The sequence below is a fragment of the Lepisosteus platostomus genome, chromosome 5 (assembly GCF_059453375.1).
Source record: "Lepisosteus platostomus isolate fLepPlt1 chromosome 5, fLepPlt1.hap1, whole genome shotgun sequence".
Lineage (NCBI taxonomy): Eukaryota > Metazoa > Chordata > Actinopteri > Semionotiformes > Lepisosteidae > Lepisosteus > Lepisosteus platostomus.
The window spans coordinates 65,366,167-65,378,769 of record NC_142615.1 but is presented as its reverse complement, the minus strand read 5'-3'; the positions used below and the strand labels follow the sequence as shown (position 1 = coordinate 65,378,769).

General features: G+C 37.7%; 2 non-coding genes across 2 annotated transcripts; one reads left to right on the top strand and one right to left on the bottom strand.

Annotated features, from left to right (window-relative positions):
* Nucleotides 1–10,946: 10,946 nt before the first annotated feature.
* Nucleotides 10,947–11,034, bottom strand: trnay-gua (transfer RNA tyrosine (anticodon GUA)). The gene is given in 2 exon segments: nucleotides 10,947–10,982; nucleotides 10,998–11,034. It is a non-coding gene; the product is annotated as a tRNA-Tyr (tRNA).
* A 1,101-nt stretch (nucleotides 11,035–12,135) lies between these two features.
* Nucleotides 12,136–12,207, top strand: trnat-ugu (transfer RNA threonine (anticodon UGU)). The gene has a single exon. It is a non-coding gene; the product is annotated as a tRNA-Thr (tRNA).
* Nucleotides 12,208–12,603: the final 396 nt, after the last annotated feature.

Here is a 12,603-nt window from a genome sequence, read left to right as displayed (position 1 = left end):
GCAGTGGTGGCCTGGCACGGTGAGGTGCGCTGGCAGCTGGGTGATGCAGTGGTGGCCTGGCACGGTGAGGTGCGCTGGCAGCTGGGTGGTGTGATGCAGTGGTGGAAATGTTCACCATGTTTCACCATGCTGAAGATGTTTGTACCAGACTTTTTTGAGGCCTGTTTAATTGTGTCTGAAGTCTGATGTTGTAAATTTTATTGTTAAAAAGATCCATGAAAATGTCACTACTAAAGTTAGCTGGTACTGTTGGTATTGTAAGTGGCAAGTAGAGCTCATATTTTAGATTTTGTGTAGTTGCTAGCGTTGAACTGTGTGTTGGATGCACATGAATATATATTCATTATATGCCAGCGCAACTCACCATGCCAGGCCACCACTGCGTCACACCACACAGCTGCCAGCGCACCACACCGTGCCAGGCCACCACTGCGTCACACCACACAGCTGCCAGCGCACTTCACCGTGCCAGGCCACCACTGCGTCACACCACACAGCTGCCAGCGCACCTCACGGTGCCAGGCCACCACTGCATCACCCACCTGCCAGCGCACCTCACCGTGCCCGGCCACCACTGCATCACACAGCTGCCAGCGCACTTCACCGTACCAGGCCACAACTGCACCACACCACACAGCTGTCAGCGCACCTCACCGTGCCAGGCCACCACTGCATCACACAGCTGCCAGTGCACCTCACCACGCCAGGCCACCACTGCATCATACAGCTGCCAGGGCACCTCACCGTGTCAGGCCACCACTGCGTCACACATATTTCAGCGCCATATATTTCATGGATATTATGGAATATAATGGATGGATATCTTAGTTATCTTTCTAGTTCACAGGTTTGCACGCATAATTTAACTTTGAAAGCCACTGAGACATCAGGTACTACTGTTGTATTTATGAAAAAGAAACAAAACAAAAAACATACTAACAACTGTGCCATCCTACTCCTTAGTTAATACATTTTATTATTCATAAACAGTTAACATTGTTAGTAAAATATTTAGAATTATATTTAACCCTATTTTTTCTTTAGTTTTGTATTTAACTTATTATATGATAGTCAGACTTAATGTATATTTGAACAATGAAAATATATTTTTACAAGATTTTACATTAAGCACTTAAAATTAATATGGTTAATAATAGTAAACTGTAACATGCTGTAACAAGATTGGTTAAACTGCGAAGAAAATGCTTTCAGTGAAAATGTTTCAGGTGTGAAGAACATAGATCTCCAATGCAATTTCAACCAAACCTGTTCCCACACACCCTGCCCCCACTACCATTAGAATATATACAAATATTTTAGCATTTCATTCTGAGCAGAAGCCCCTCACACCTGAAGAGTGCTGGCTGTGACGAATTAAACCGGTTTTACAGGTTTCAATCATAGACCATGTGACATGGGACTCAGTAAACTAACACACAGCGCCACAGGATTTGATAATACCTAACCAAAATCCGCAATATGGAAACAGAACCTGTGTAATTGTTGATAGATGATGTACTCGTAACATTTTTTCAAGACGAACTACAACATTTAAAAAATGACTTGTATGTACTTGATATCTCTAATCAATCCACGGGTCCCAGCACAAAACAAAACTAAAACGCATACCGTTTCGCGCTTCTTATTAGTTGCTCAAAAGTAATTTGACCGTATGAAATGCATAATATAAACCTAGAAACATATACGTGAGCAGTACTTAAGCACTGTAGTATCGGTGTTAAGACATACCTCTCAAATACTGTAAATCAAGTTAAAAATATCTCAAGACCGATTCTGGTCATAATGAAACCATGTTTCGTGTATGTTTTCTTTTTCATCTTGAAATAACTCATTTCTAAATTCCTTTTTCACTGTTAACATCTTGCAGCAACTCTGCCACAAAATATACACTCTGACAGTTCATCCTGCTACCAACATTAAATAAAACAAATCTTAAGATTTCTATATTTATGTCTTTATTTAGTGGTTTCATTAGTGACAAAGGCTAAACTTTCTTGGAAAAATGTATTTTATGTGCTGCGGAAAAAACTGACTTGCTTTAACAAAATATGTTTACAAATCCTTTCACCTGGCATTTTCGTAGTTAGAAATTATGGAACGCTCTGTTAAAAGCAAGGGAGTTTTTATGTCCGTTGCAGTTCTTTTGCAACATGAATATAATTATATGGTTACTAATTTCTTGAGATACGCGATTCCATATTATATTCCCTTTTAATCAAATTCTAAAAGTATGCTTGTTGACTCCGGTATCACGTTAGTTAAAGACTTCGAAGCTTACAATGTTTAGGGAGAAATGGAATACTGGTGTGTATTTTTTTCTTTAAAGTACCGAGACCAGCCATATACTGTATGTTTATGTTAAGATTTCCCTTCAGTGGTAAAATTAGATATGAATATTCAATACTTAAACGGGCACAGTTAAGACATTAAATATACATATACATATTGTATACAGTACAGTTTGCATACGGTAATATGTTTATGTTACGCGATTAAAAAATAAATAAATAAAACTGGAAGGTCCAGCACCAGCTGGATTCAAACACACAACCTGCCAGTTGGTAGTCACGCACCTAGACCAGTAGGCTTCAAGACAGCTCGCATGAGCAGGCAGGCGAAACAGCCCTACATAGCCCTGCCGCAGTACACGGATATAATCATACCGTTATTAAATTCTTGAGATACGCAATTCCATATTATATTAACTTTTAATCAAATTCTAAAAGTACGCTTGTTGACTCCGGTATCACATTAGTTAAAGACTTCGAAGCTTACAATGTTTAGGGAGAAATGGAATACCGGTGTGTATTTTTCCTTGTGATATTTTAAGCTCTAGTTGAATGATAGGTGTCGCATTTTAAATCATTTTCGTAGCTAGAAATTATGAAACGCCCTGTTAAAAGCAAGGAAGTATTTATGCCCGTTGAAGTAAAACAAAATGCCTGACAAAGTATGGCTTGGACAGATTCCAAGTGCTTGTACAAATGTGCTAAAGAAATTATACTTTGAGTATACAGCTTGTCCAAAGTCATCCATTATTAATACTATTAGTAATATCTTCAGTAAAGGCTTTGATGCATAAATATTTCTGATAAAGGTAGGTTGTGTACTTTTGTCCAACTGAGCAATCTTACTTTCATAAAATATACCAACATTTTAATGACTGATGATTAACATGCTGTAATACACAGTTCAAAATTAAAGGCTCAAATGCTGTACATGAGAGGTTAAGCTCCCCCTGGCGGTTTTACAAGGCGACGCCGGATAGTTAGTCACGTGACACACGTGAACCGCGTGATACCCCGGTGGGCGTGTCGCGGTATGCCGCGAAATACCTCACCCATTTTGAATGGCTGCATCTGTATGTTTAAGTTCCAAAATTAATATCGTTTATGGACTTCACACGCGTTGCAGTATGCTCCTATTCTTTTTATGCTCAGGCACTAAGTAAAAGGAGATGCTTCATATTGCTTGACTAATTTTAAAAACTAAGTTAGAAATGCAGACGCTCCCTCAGTGCGCTGCTCTGGTGCGCCGGCTCTTACACAGTGCCTGTCTGCCGTAAGCGTTACAATATACATACCCAACACTGCTTGTACCCATCTGTCATGCAAATAAAACACCTTCAATTGAATTGAATTGAGGGGAGAGGGGGGGAATACTAAAGCCAATAATGGCTCAATACCCTCAATGGGCTTTGACGTGCTAATGCGTTGGTTTAACAGTCCGGGTGTGGCAGGCTTCTAATGTCAACTGGACTCGATTGGAAGACAATGAACGTATTTTGTGATATTTAGAAATATTAATTTGTTTGGTGCGAGTGAGGTTTTATTTAATCTCTGACCAAGGGAAACGTTTCATTTTTTCAAAGAAATGTTTGTTAAAAAATAAAGTCATAGTTCCATGGGATTCAATCACAGACCATGTGACATGGGAGTCAGGAAACTAACACACAGCGCCACCGGATTTAATAACGCAATAAAAACGCTATAAAATAATGTGACTAGGCACAGAAAAAGTTTACAGCACAGTACAATAATAAATGCTGACCATGACTTTAGAAGCATAAATTACCTTACACTCAATTTAAACACAAGCTGTCTTTCTGTATGAACCTCTAAGCTGGTTCATACAGAAAATGTAGAAATGCATTAGCCTGATTATGATTAAAAAACACATAATTAAACACGCGTTTGCGATTTAAATCAGAACACGATTTAAATCAATATAAATGTTTATATTGTAAAGCATACTGTCCAGCCTCCATTTCTCTATAAAAATTTACTCTGTTGCACACACACACAATAGAAGCAGGAACCGCTGTCAGAAGGGAAGATATGTTCAAAATATCGCAAATATCGATCATGTTGCGATATTTTGAAATATAAAAGTCAATTGATTGTCCATAATATCGCTATTCTATTTTTTCGAAGAAATGTTTGTTAAAAGAAAAGTCCAGCACCACAGCCCTACACAGCCCTGTCGCAGTACACGGATATAATCATACCGTTATTAAATTCTTTAGATACGCGATTCCATATTATATTCCCTTTTAATCAAATTCTAAAAGTATGCTTGTTGACTCCGGTATCACGTTAGTTAAAGACTTCGATGCTTAAAATGTTTAGGGAGAAATGGAATACTGGTGTGTATTTTTTTCTTTAAAGTACCAAGACCAGCTATATACTGTATGTTTATGTTCCAAAATTAATATAGTTTATGACCTTCAGATGCGTTATGCTCCTCTTCTTTTTATGCTCAGCTAAAAAGAAGTTATAGAAGTTATGGTGTTGTTTTAATTCTTGCCTACTCATTTAATTTTTGGGAGTACTTTCAATTGATGTTAATCCTTGTCCCGATGCACGATTCTGGGCCATGGTGCGTCTTGAATAATGTTCTTATAGGCTTCAGTTTGGAAAAGTGCGCTCTTCAGAAGCTACCGAAACCGGTAATTGTTTCGTAACACTTAATGCAAAAGCAACGTTCGGGTTTGAAAAAGAATATTACTTGCTATGAATACAAACACTGTTACAGGAGGCGTGATAGGGCTATTTTAACTTAGATCATCAATTCATCTTACATTTCTTCTCCATCTATATCAACAGCGTAATCGCTACTGAGCGCTAAAGGCAGGTCCTGGCAATACAGTCTTCTTTAGAAAACATTTTTAAAACTATTTCCACTACCATCTGTAAAGTAAAAGATACCGATTGCACACAACTAATAAAATATTTTTTCCAGGGATGTTGTAGCTAGATGCAAATTACAATCGAAAATGCATCAGCTTTAAAATTTTCTTTTGGATCCAGAGGACGATCAGCATGAGCCATCAAGGAGCCTGTAGCTACAAGAAGGTTAAAAGCACACAAGTGATCTGTCTTTGGTCAAAGGAATTGCTGGAGTAGTAGGACGCAGAGCAATATCTAGCAGCTGTAGACGATGTTCGGAGAAGAGATAATTCTGTTTTCAGCACAGGGAGTGAGAATGAGCTCAGTCCGGCCTCCAGCAGAATCCATTCTGGTTCGGTTACTGTCAGACTGTGCGTCTGAGGCTCTTTGGATCACAACGTGAAAAAAAACAAACAAAAACAATTGCTCACATCGTGTGATTTCCACTAGAGGAAGAGAAGATATCACCTTTAAAAGAATTAGAACTTAATATTTGGATCCGAGAGCACTTGGTGGTGGTGGAGGGGAGACCCCATTACCTGTAATGCGCTTTGAGTGGAGTGTCCAGAAAAGCGCTATATAAGTGTAAGCAATTATTATTATTATTATTATTATAAATTATTAAAATATCAGATTGTGTTTCTGTAACATTTTGTGCACAGTACGCCATCTTTAACAAGAGAACAACAGTCTCAACGAGGCCTTTACACACAGTCTGGGGTATTTTCCCCCTTTATATTTTTGCCACTTTATATCGAACCTATTATACTCCCAAAAGTGCACAGTAGATTTTACTTTAAAAAATGCACAATCCACCGCTGGTATAAACAGATGTGTGCCATGTTTGCCTTTGTCAGCATTTGTTTCAAAAATAAGTTCACGATACGTTAAAAACACAAGAAGCACAAACCTAATAACACAACGATACAAAATCAAAACCAAATCATAAAGCCAATTAAGTACCTATCCTTTGAAAACAGAGAACACCTTTATATCTACAAAAAAACCGTGACATTTGTATCTACATTTGAATTACAAAGCAGACCAAGTAGTCGCTGAATTCAAAGTTCAGATCTTGGCCAAAACAAGAAAATCAGACGTGAGCTGAATTCGGAACAAAAGCCTCTGCTTCGCCGTTTACTGAGCTTTTGATCATCGTCTGAGTGAAAAAGCCACTCTCTGGCACATACTGCCCAATGTAGCCTAATGTTTCGGGTGATCTAAATCCCAGTTCGACATCAAGTTTCCAACTCGTTTCCTTAGTCTTGTTTACCCACGAACCAGGATTCTACTGTATGAACTTCCGGGAATATTACAAAATGTTTGATGGGGCATCAATCATTCCAGGCGGAAATTGACTCTTTTTTTTTTCTCGAGGGATCATATTAAACATTTCATTCATATCGAGAGGAGGATCACCATGAGACACAAAACAAACAGTTTAATTCTGTCTTTTTTAGAAAGTAGCGTTTGTGATACATTAATAATATTTTCGTGGAAATATAGAAGTTGTAAATTTTTAAATTTATATTTGAATCGAAATGTGGTTTTGAGTCAAATATTAGCGTGTTCATGTAATTAGTTTGTGTTTGTCATTACTATATATATATATTGCCATGTTACTAGAATTTGTAACTAAAGTTTACTAGTTGTGTTTTTTTATGATGATTAGCCATTTGTTGATTACAATTTAAAAGGTATGGGTTTAATAGTCGTATATTCTACATCTTTTGCCCACTGGGATGTGCCGGTTTTAATTGAACAAAGCTAGATACACATTTTCTAATGCAGCCTTCATTACAAGACAGTTTATTTCTCGAAAGCGTGATATGTAAAAAAGAGAAAAACGAAAATATATGGATGACTATTTCAAAGATGAAGATATTACTTTTGAGAAATTGTCATTTTATGTATCAAGACGCTTTTCAACCACTGGTTTTAGACCTTCGCTATGCTTCCTGAATCATTTTCAGTGTTATAAACTGGGTGTGGAGGTAGCGATCACTTTGTAGAACAGTTGACAGGCTGGAGCTGTTCAGACTACTCTTGTTATTTCTCAAATGCTTCCATCTTTTTTCTTTCACGCTAGGACGCGAGTGTGTACATGTGTTTGGTTTTCATTTCACTGATTCTCATTGAAGATTTGGGAATTAACGACGAAAGAATCAGTTGCCTTGGAAAGCAGAAGCTTTGGTTCACAACGATCTTGAAGACACGCCCATGTAGTGCAGCGTGTGATATTTGTACTGTAAAAGACCAAGTGCTCAAAGTGACGTCTGCGTTTACCGTTTAGACTTTTCATCTCAGGCGCACTTTTAGAAAGCAAAGATAGAGCAGTTGTGTTGAATCACGCTATGACAGCTGTCAGCAGAGTGGTGCAGCGGAAGCGTGCTGGGCTCATAACCCAGAGGTCGATGGATCGAAACCATGCTCTGCTATGCACACCGTCAGTTTAATGAAGTGAATTAAAACTGATTTTTTTCTCTCGTGTGTGTGCAAACTTCACACTTACTGTATTCGTTAATCTTTACCAATAGCAGATGCCCAAATGTATCTTTGGTTGTTCTGAGATCCTTGATAGTTTCCTCAAATCCTTCAAATGAACATCCATATCAAAGCACAGTGTACGAAGTTAATTTATTATATTTTTTACTATATTTATTATACACGTGTAAATTAATTACTTTTTCGCAGTAATTAATGTATTATATTTATTACTATATTTATTATACACATGTAAATTAATTACTGCGAAAATAATTTACTTCGTACACTGTGCAGAGTGCCGTATACTCCTCGTTGCGGCACACACGATACATACAGTAAAAAGCCTCAGGCACTGTGTTAGATGTGTTTTCGACGTTATATATGCGTTTATTCATGTCGTCGATTTTACGGTTGCAATTCGATGTTGATTATACGTCGAGGCGACGTATATATACGTATAGCCGTATTTTCGCCGTAAATATACGTATATTCGACGAATCAATGCCCACAGCTTGGCATACAAGGGTTTTGCTGAGGGGGTCTATAGAGTTTCTATTTTTATTTTCTTGACAAAAGTTGATACCATTTCCTGGACACCCCGTCCCCCATCAGTGCGCGGTGCCCGGGGAAAAAGCTGTAGGGGGGCGTCTGAAATTCTGAGGGGGGGGGTGATATTTCGGTTGAAACGGAGCTGTATGGTGCAGCTACCCAAATGAAATCTCGCAGCAAAATACAAATCTCACGGTTTGTATTGCCTGGAGCGAAAAAGTACCATAAGCGTTCATTTTTGCAGCTACATAGATGGTCTGAATCGTTAAGAAAAAAAATGTTGTAAAACCAACAGAAAGCACAGACTGCTATAACTAGTCCTAATTATATAACGATTTTAAGTATAATGATAAACTACTGCAAGGAATCGGTCCACCTGAGCAAACAGGATCGTAATGTTGACACTCAATAACGACACTGATATGTGCAGTTCCTGGATGGATAGCCCTCCTGCCCATCAAACAGACTGAGTGACTGTTCGTGTCATTTAGTGTTGTCTGACCATTGACAAAGTACAACTATTTTTTTAGGGCGCAAATTAAGTTAGGTAAATCTTTTTGCCCAAAACTGAAGGGGCGACATTCCTCCCTCCCCCCGTGATGCCAGGCCTGTCCCCATCCTTTTCCATAATGTCATTATATATAATACCATACAACAGTACGATCCTTACTAACTGCATGCGTTAAAATTGCACATCAGCTCATAGCAGGGGGCACATAGCCGCGATGTATTATCAATGTTAAATTTCAACCATAATATCAACAACATTAATAAACGCATACGTTGAGAAAATATCGAACCCAGCATATTTTCCGGTTATATACCACAATGCATTGCTAGTATTCGTTGGTCACCATTTTGGACACGTTTTTCAAACGTAGAAGTATATCCGCAAATATCTCAGCAATCCTCTTTTGACGAGTAAGTATGAACAATAATAATACTATCTGAATACATACAGATCTTTCTTAATATTATTTTGATTAAAATAGTACGTGAATAAGCAAAAAATGGCACATAAAAATAGTGTGAATGGGGAAGATGACACAAAATCGTTTTGCCATTTCTCTATTCTTATTCTATGTTGTACTTTCAAACTTTGGGTACTCTTTAATTAGGACAGACTTTATTGCTCAACTGCTATGATGCAAGCCAAATTTTATACATTTATTTCAGCTTTGAGCTTAGTAAACCGTTCATTTTTTAGATTATACTGAAGAAAGATGTGAAGACGGGGGTTTGAATTTAATCTTTTCTGTAGACTTAGACTTCTAAGTCACAAGCTGGGGTTTATGGCAGGAAAGGGGGTTAACTGATAAGGATTGCAGATGCAAGCTAGGAACCCCCCTGGGTGTAATGTTAAACTGACCATTTGCCCAGAACATCGTAAACTGGCCAAATACCATGAACCCCCCTCTTTACCATCAGACCGAGTGACGTCAGAAACGGAGAAGAAAACACTATATAACCCAAAAGTTTGTAACAGTACGGGGAACAATACTTCGGTTTTGTTGTTTCTTGCGGGAAACAAGACTTCGGCTTTATTGTTCCTTGCATGCAATAAACTCATCTGTTTTACTTCATCTCGGGATCAAGAACCTTATTTCTTCTGTTACAACAATACTAAAGAAGATATTAATCATCATTTATTTGGGAAGTAATATTATATCATTTTCTCCTAGCTGCGGTGCTGAAGTCCCACCCTACATCAACAGAAAAAGAAATAAAGGAGCACGCAATGCGTTACTTGAAGAATGCATATGCAAGGCAGGGGGCCAGGAGATCTGGACACTGAAAATAATAGGTTTTTGGTTCTAACTGTTAGGTCAATTAGACAGGGTTTGCAAATAGTGGACAAAAATCATCTTAACTTCCATTGTAATATTTTTTTTTTCTTGGAAATATAGAAGTTGTACATTTTAAAATGTATATTTGAATCAAAATGTGGTTTTGAGTTAGTGTGTTAATGTAATTAGTTTGTTTGTCATTACTTTACTGTATATTGCCATGTTACCAGAATTTGTAGCTGAAGTTTAAGACTAGTTGTGTTTTTTATGATTATTGCCCATATGTTGATTGTTGATTGATTGTATACAATGTATAATTTGAAATACATATGTTTCAGGTGTGAATGTGTATTTTCAGAATACATTTCTAAACCTACTCATTGGCTTGGTTTACTTGTTTCTACACCTATAAAACCTATCTTTGATGTATAATAGACCTCTACCCATATACGTATAATAGACCTCTAATGTTATCCGTATAAAAGACCTCTAACCATATACGTATAATAGACCTTTAACCATATACGTATAATAGTCCTCTAATGTTATCCGTATAAAAGACCTCTAACCATATACGTATAATAGACCTTTAACCATATACATATAATAGTCCTCTAAAGTTATCCGGAACTCCAACCATATATGTATAATAGTCCTCTAAATTTATCCGTATAATAGAACTCCAACCATTTATGTATAATGAACGTCTAAACATAGACGTATAATTGACGTATAACTTTAGACGTATATTAGAATTTCATTCTAGACGAATTGCAGACCACATTTAGACGTCTAAGGTATGCATTTAACAGATGTATATTATACGTCTTTTGCCCACTGGGTCTGCTTCGTGGTTTATTAAGCTTTTGATCAACGTCTGAGTGAAAAAGATTTGCTATTTTATCTCTTTGATTAAAGTTCACAAAAAGCACATTCCTTCGAGCCGGAATCGAACCAGCGACCTAAGGATGCCTTACTATTTCCCCTACAGTCCTCTGCTATACCAACTGAGCTATCAAAGGGGTGTAGGGAACATTGTTTCCCTTGAATTTAAGCCACGAAGCAGGTTTCTACAGTATGAACTTCCGGGGAAATTTCAAAATGTTTGATGGGGCATCAATCGTTCCAGGCGGATATTGACACTTTTTTTTTCTCGAGGGATCATATTAAACATTTCATCAGTATCGAGAGGAGGATCACCATGAGACACAGAACAGTTTAATTCTGTCTTTATTAGAAAGTAGTGTTTGTGCAACATTAAAAATATTTTCGTGGAAATATAGAAGTTGTGATTTTTAAAACTTATATTTGAATCGAAATGTGGTTTTGAGTTAAATATTAGCGTGTTAATGTAATTAGTTTGTGTTTGTCATTACTATATATATATATTCCCATGTTACTATAATTTGTAGCTGAAGTTTACTAGTTGCGTTTTTTATGATATATTATGATATATTTATGATCAGCAAGATGTCTACACTGTAAAAAAACAGGACATTATGCACACGTCTGCAGAACATCACGTCAGAGTTTCAGGACAGTAACATCAGAGATTGGAAGCTAGTGAGTTTCAGGTCTGTTTTTTAGTATAGGTTCATGAAAGTCTAAATACCTTTGCAAGAAGTATTTCAGAATCCCAGTCAAATCCAGTACAATTGCTGCACAGATCTGCATTCTACAATACGAAAACTGTCCGTTTAATCAAACACGCCTCATAAAGCATTTTTAAAACAGGAATGCATCTTTCTATAAAAATAAAATGACTTGAAGGGTGCTATAAGCTAAGGTGTGAAAGCCTGCTCTACAGAAGAAGTATATCCAGAGGTGCCAAAGAAGTCGAGGTTTCACCTCGTGAGAGAAAGCATCTCAGAAAACGAAGTTGCAGTCGCTTCCATGCGTCATAACACCACTAGATCAGACAACAAGAGCTGAAGAGCCGCTGTCGAGAGTAACGCGGCCGAGCGCTCTAAGGAGCTGGATTAAAGCTCCAGTCTCTTCGGGGGCATCTTTTGGGATTACACCACTGCTGCGTATCTCCTTGTTAAAAATCCCTATTTTTTGTTGTTGCTGCCTCCAGGCGATGTAAACAAGATTCAGAAAAAAATAATTTAACCACCCTCGAAGGTGTGGTGGCCAAGTGGTAAGGTGTTGGTCTTGTAAACCAAAGATCGTGGGTTCAAGCCCCACCTGTGCCTGTTTCATTTGTCACCACTTTCCTTTAGTTTCAAAGTCTTTAAAAAATTTGCAATGTAGGAGTTTCTATAGTAAGAAGAACATAACTGTCGCCAGTGATTAGTGCTCTTGCATATCCTGCCCTGTTTTTTAGTCAACAAAGCCTGTCTCTCTTCACACTCATCTTCCGAATGATCGCCTCAGCATTGGGAAGGAACGTGCGTTTGGTACAGCCCCCACTCCACAGTCTGATCACAAACAGATTGAGTGAGCTGTCAGTCTAGGTTGGAAGTAAGGTTCGAAAGCACTTAAAATCTGACTTAGGAGACCGTGTTTTTTTTTAAACGAGTAAACGATAAAATTATATAAGTAGTGGGACAAAACATTGTCTGTCTGCAAGACTATGTCATGCTAAACGC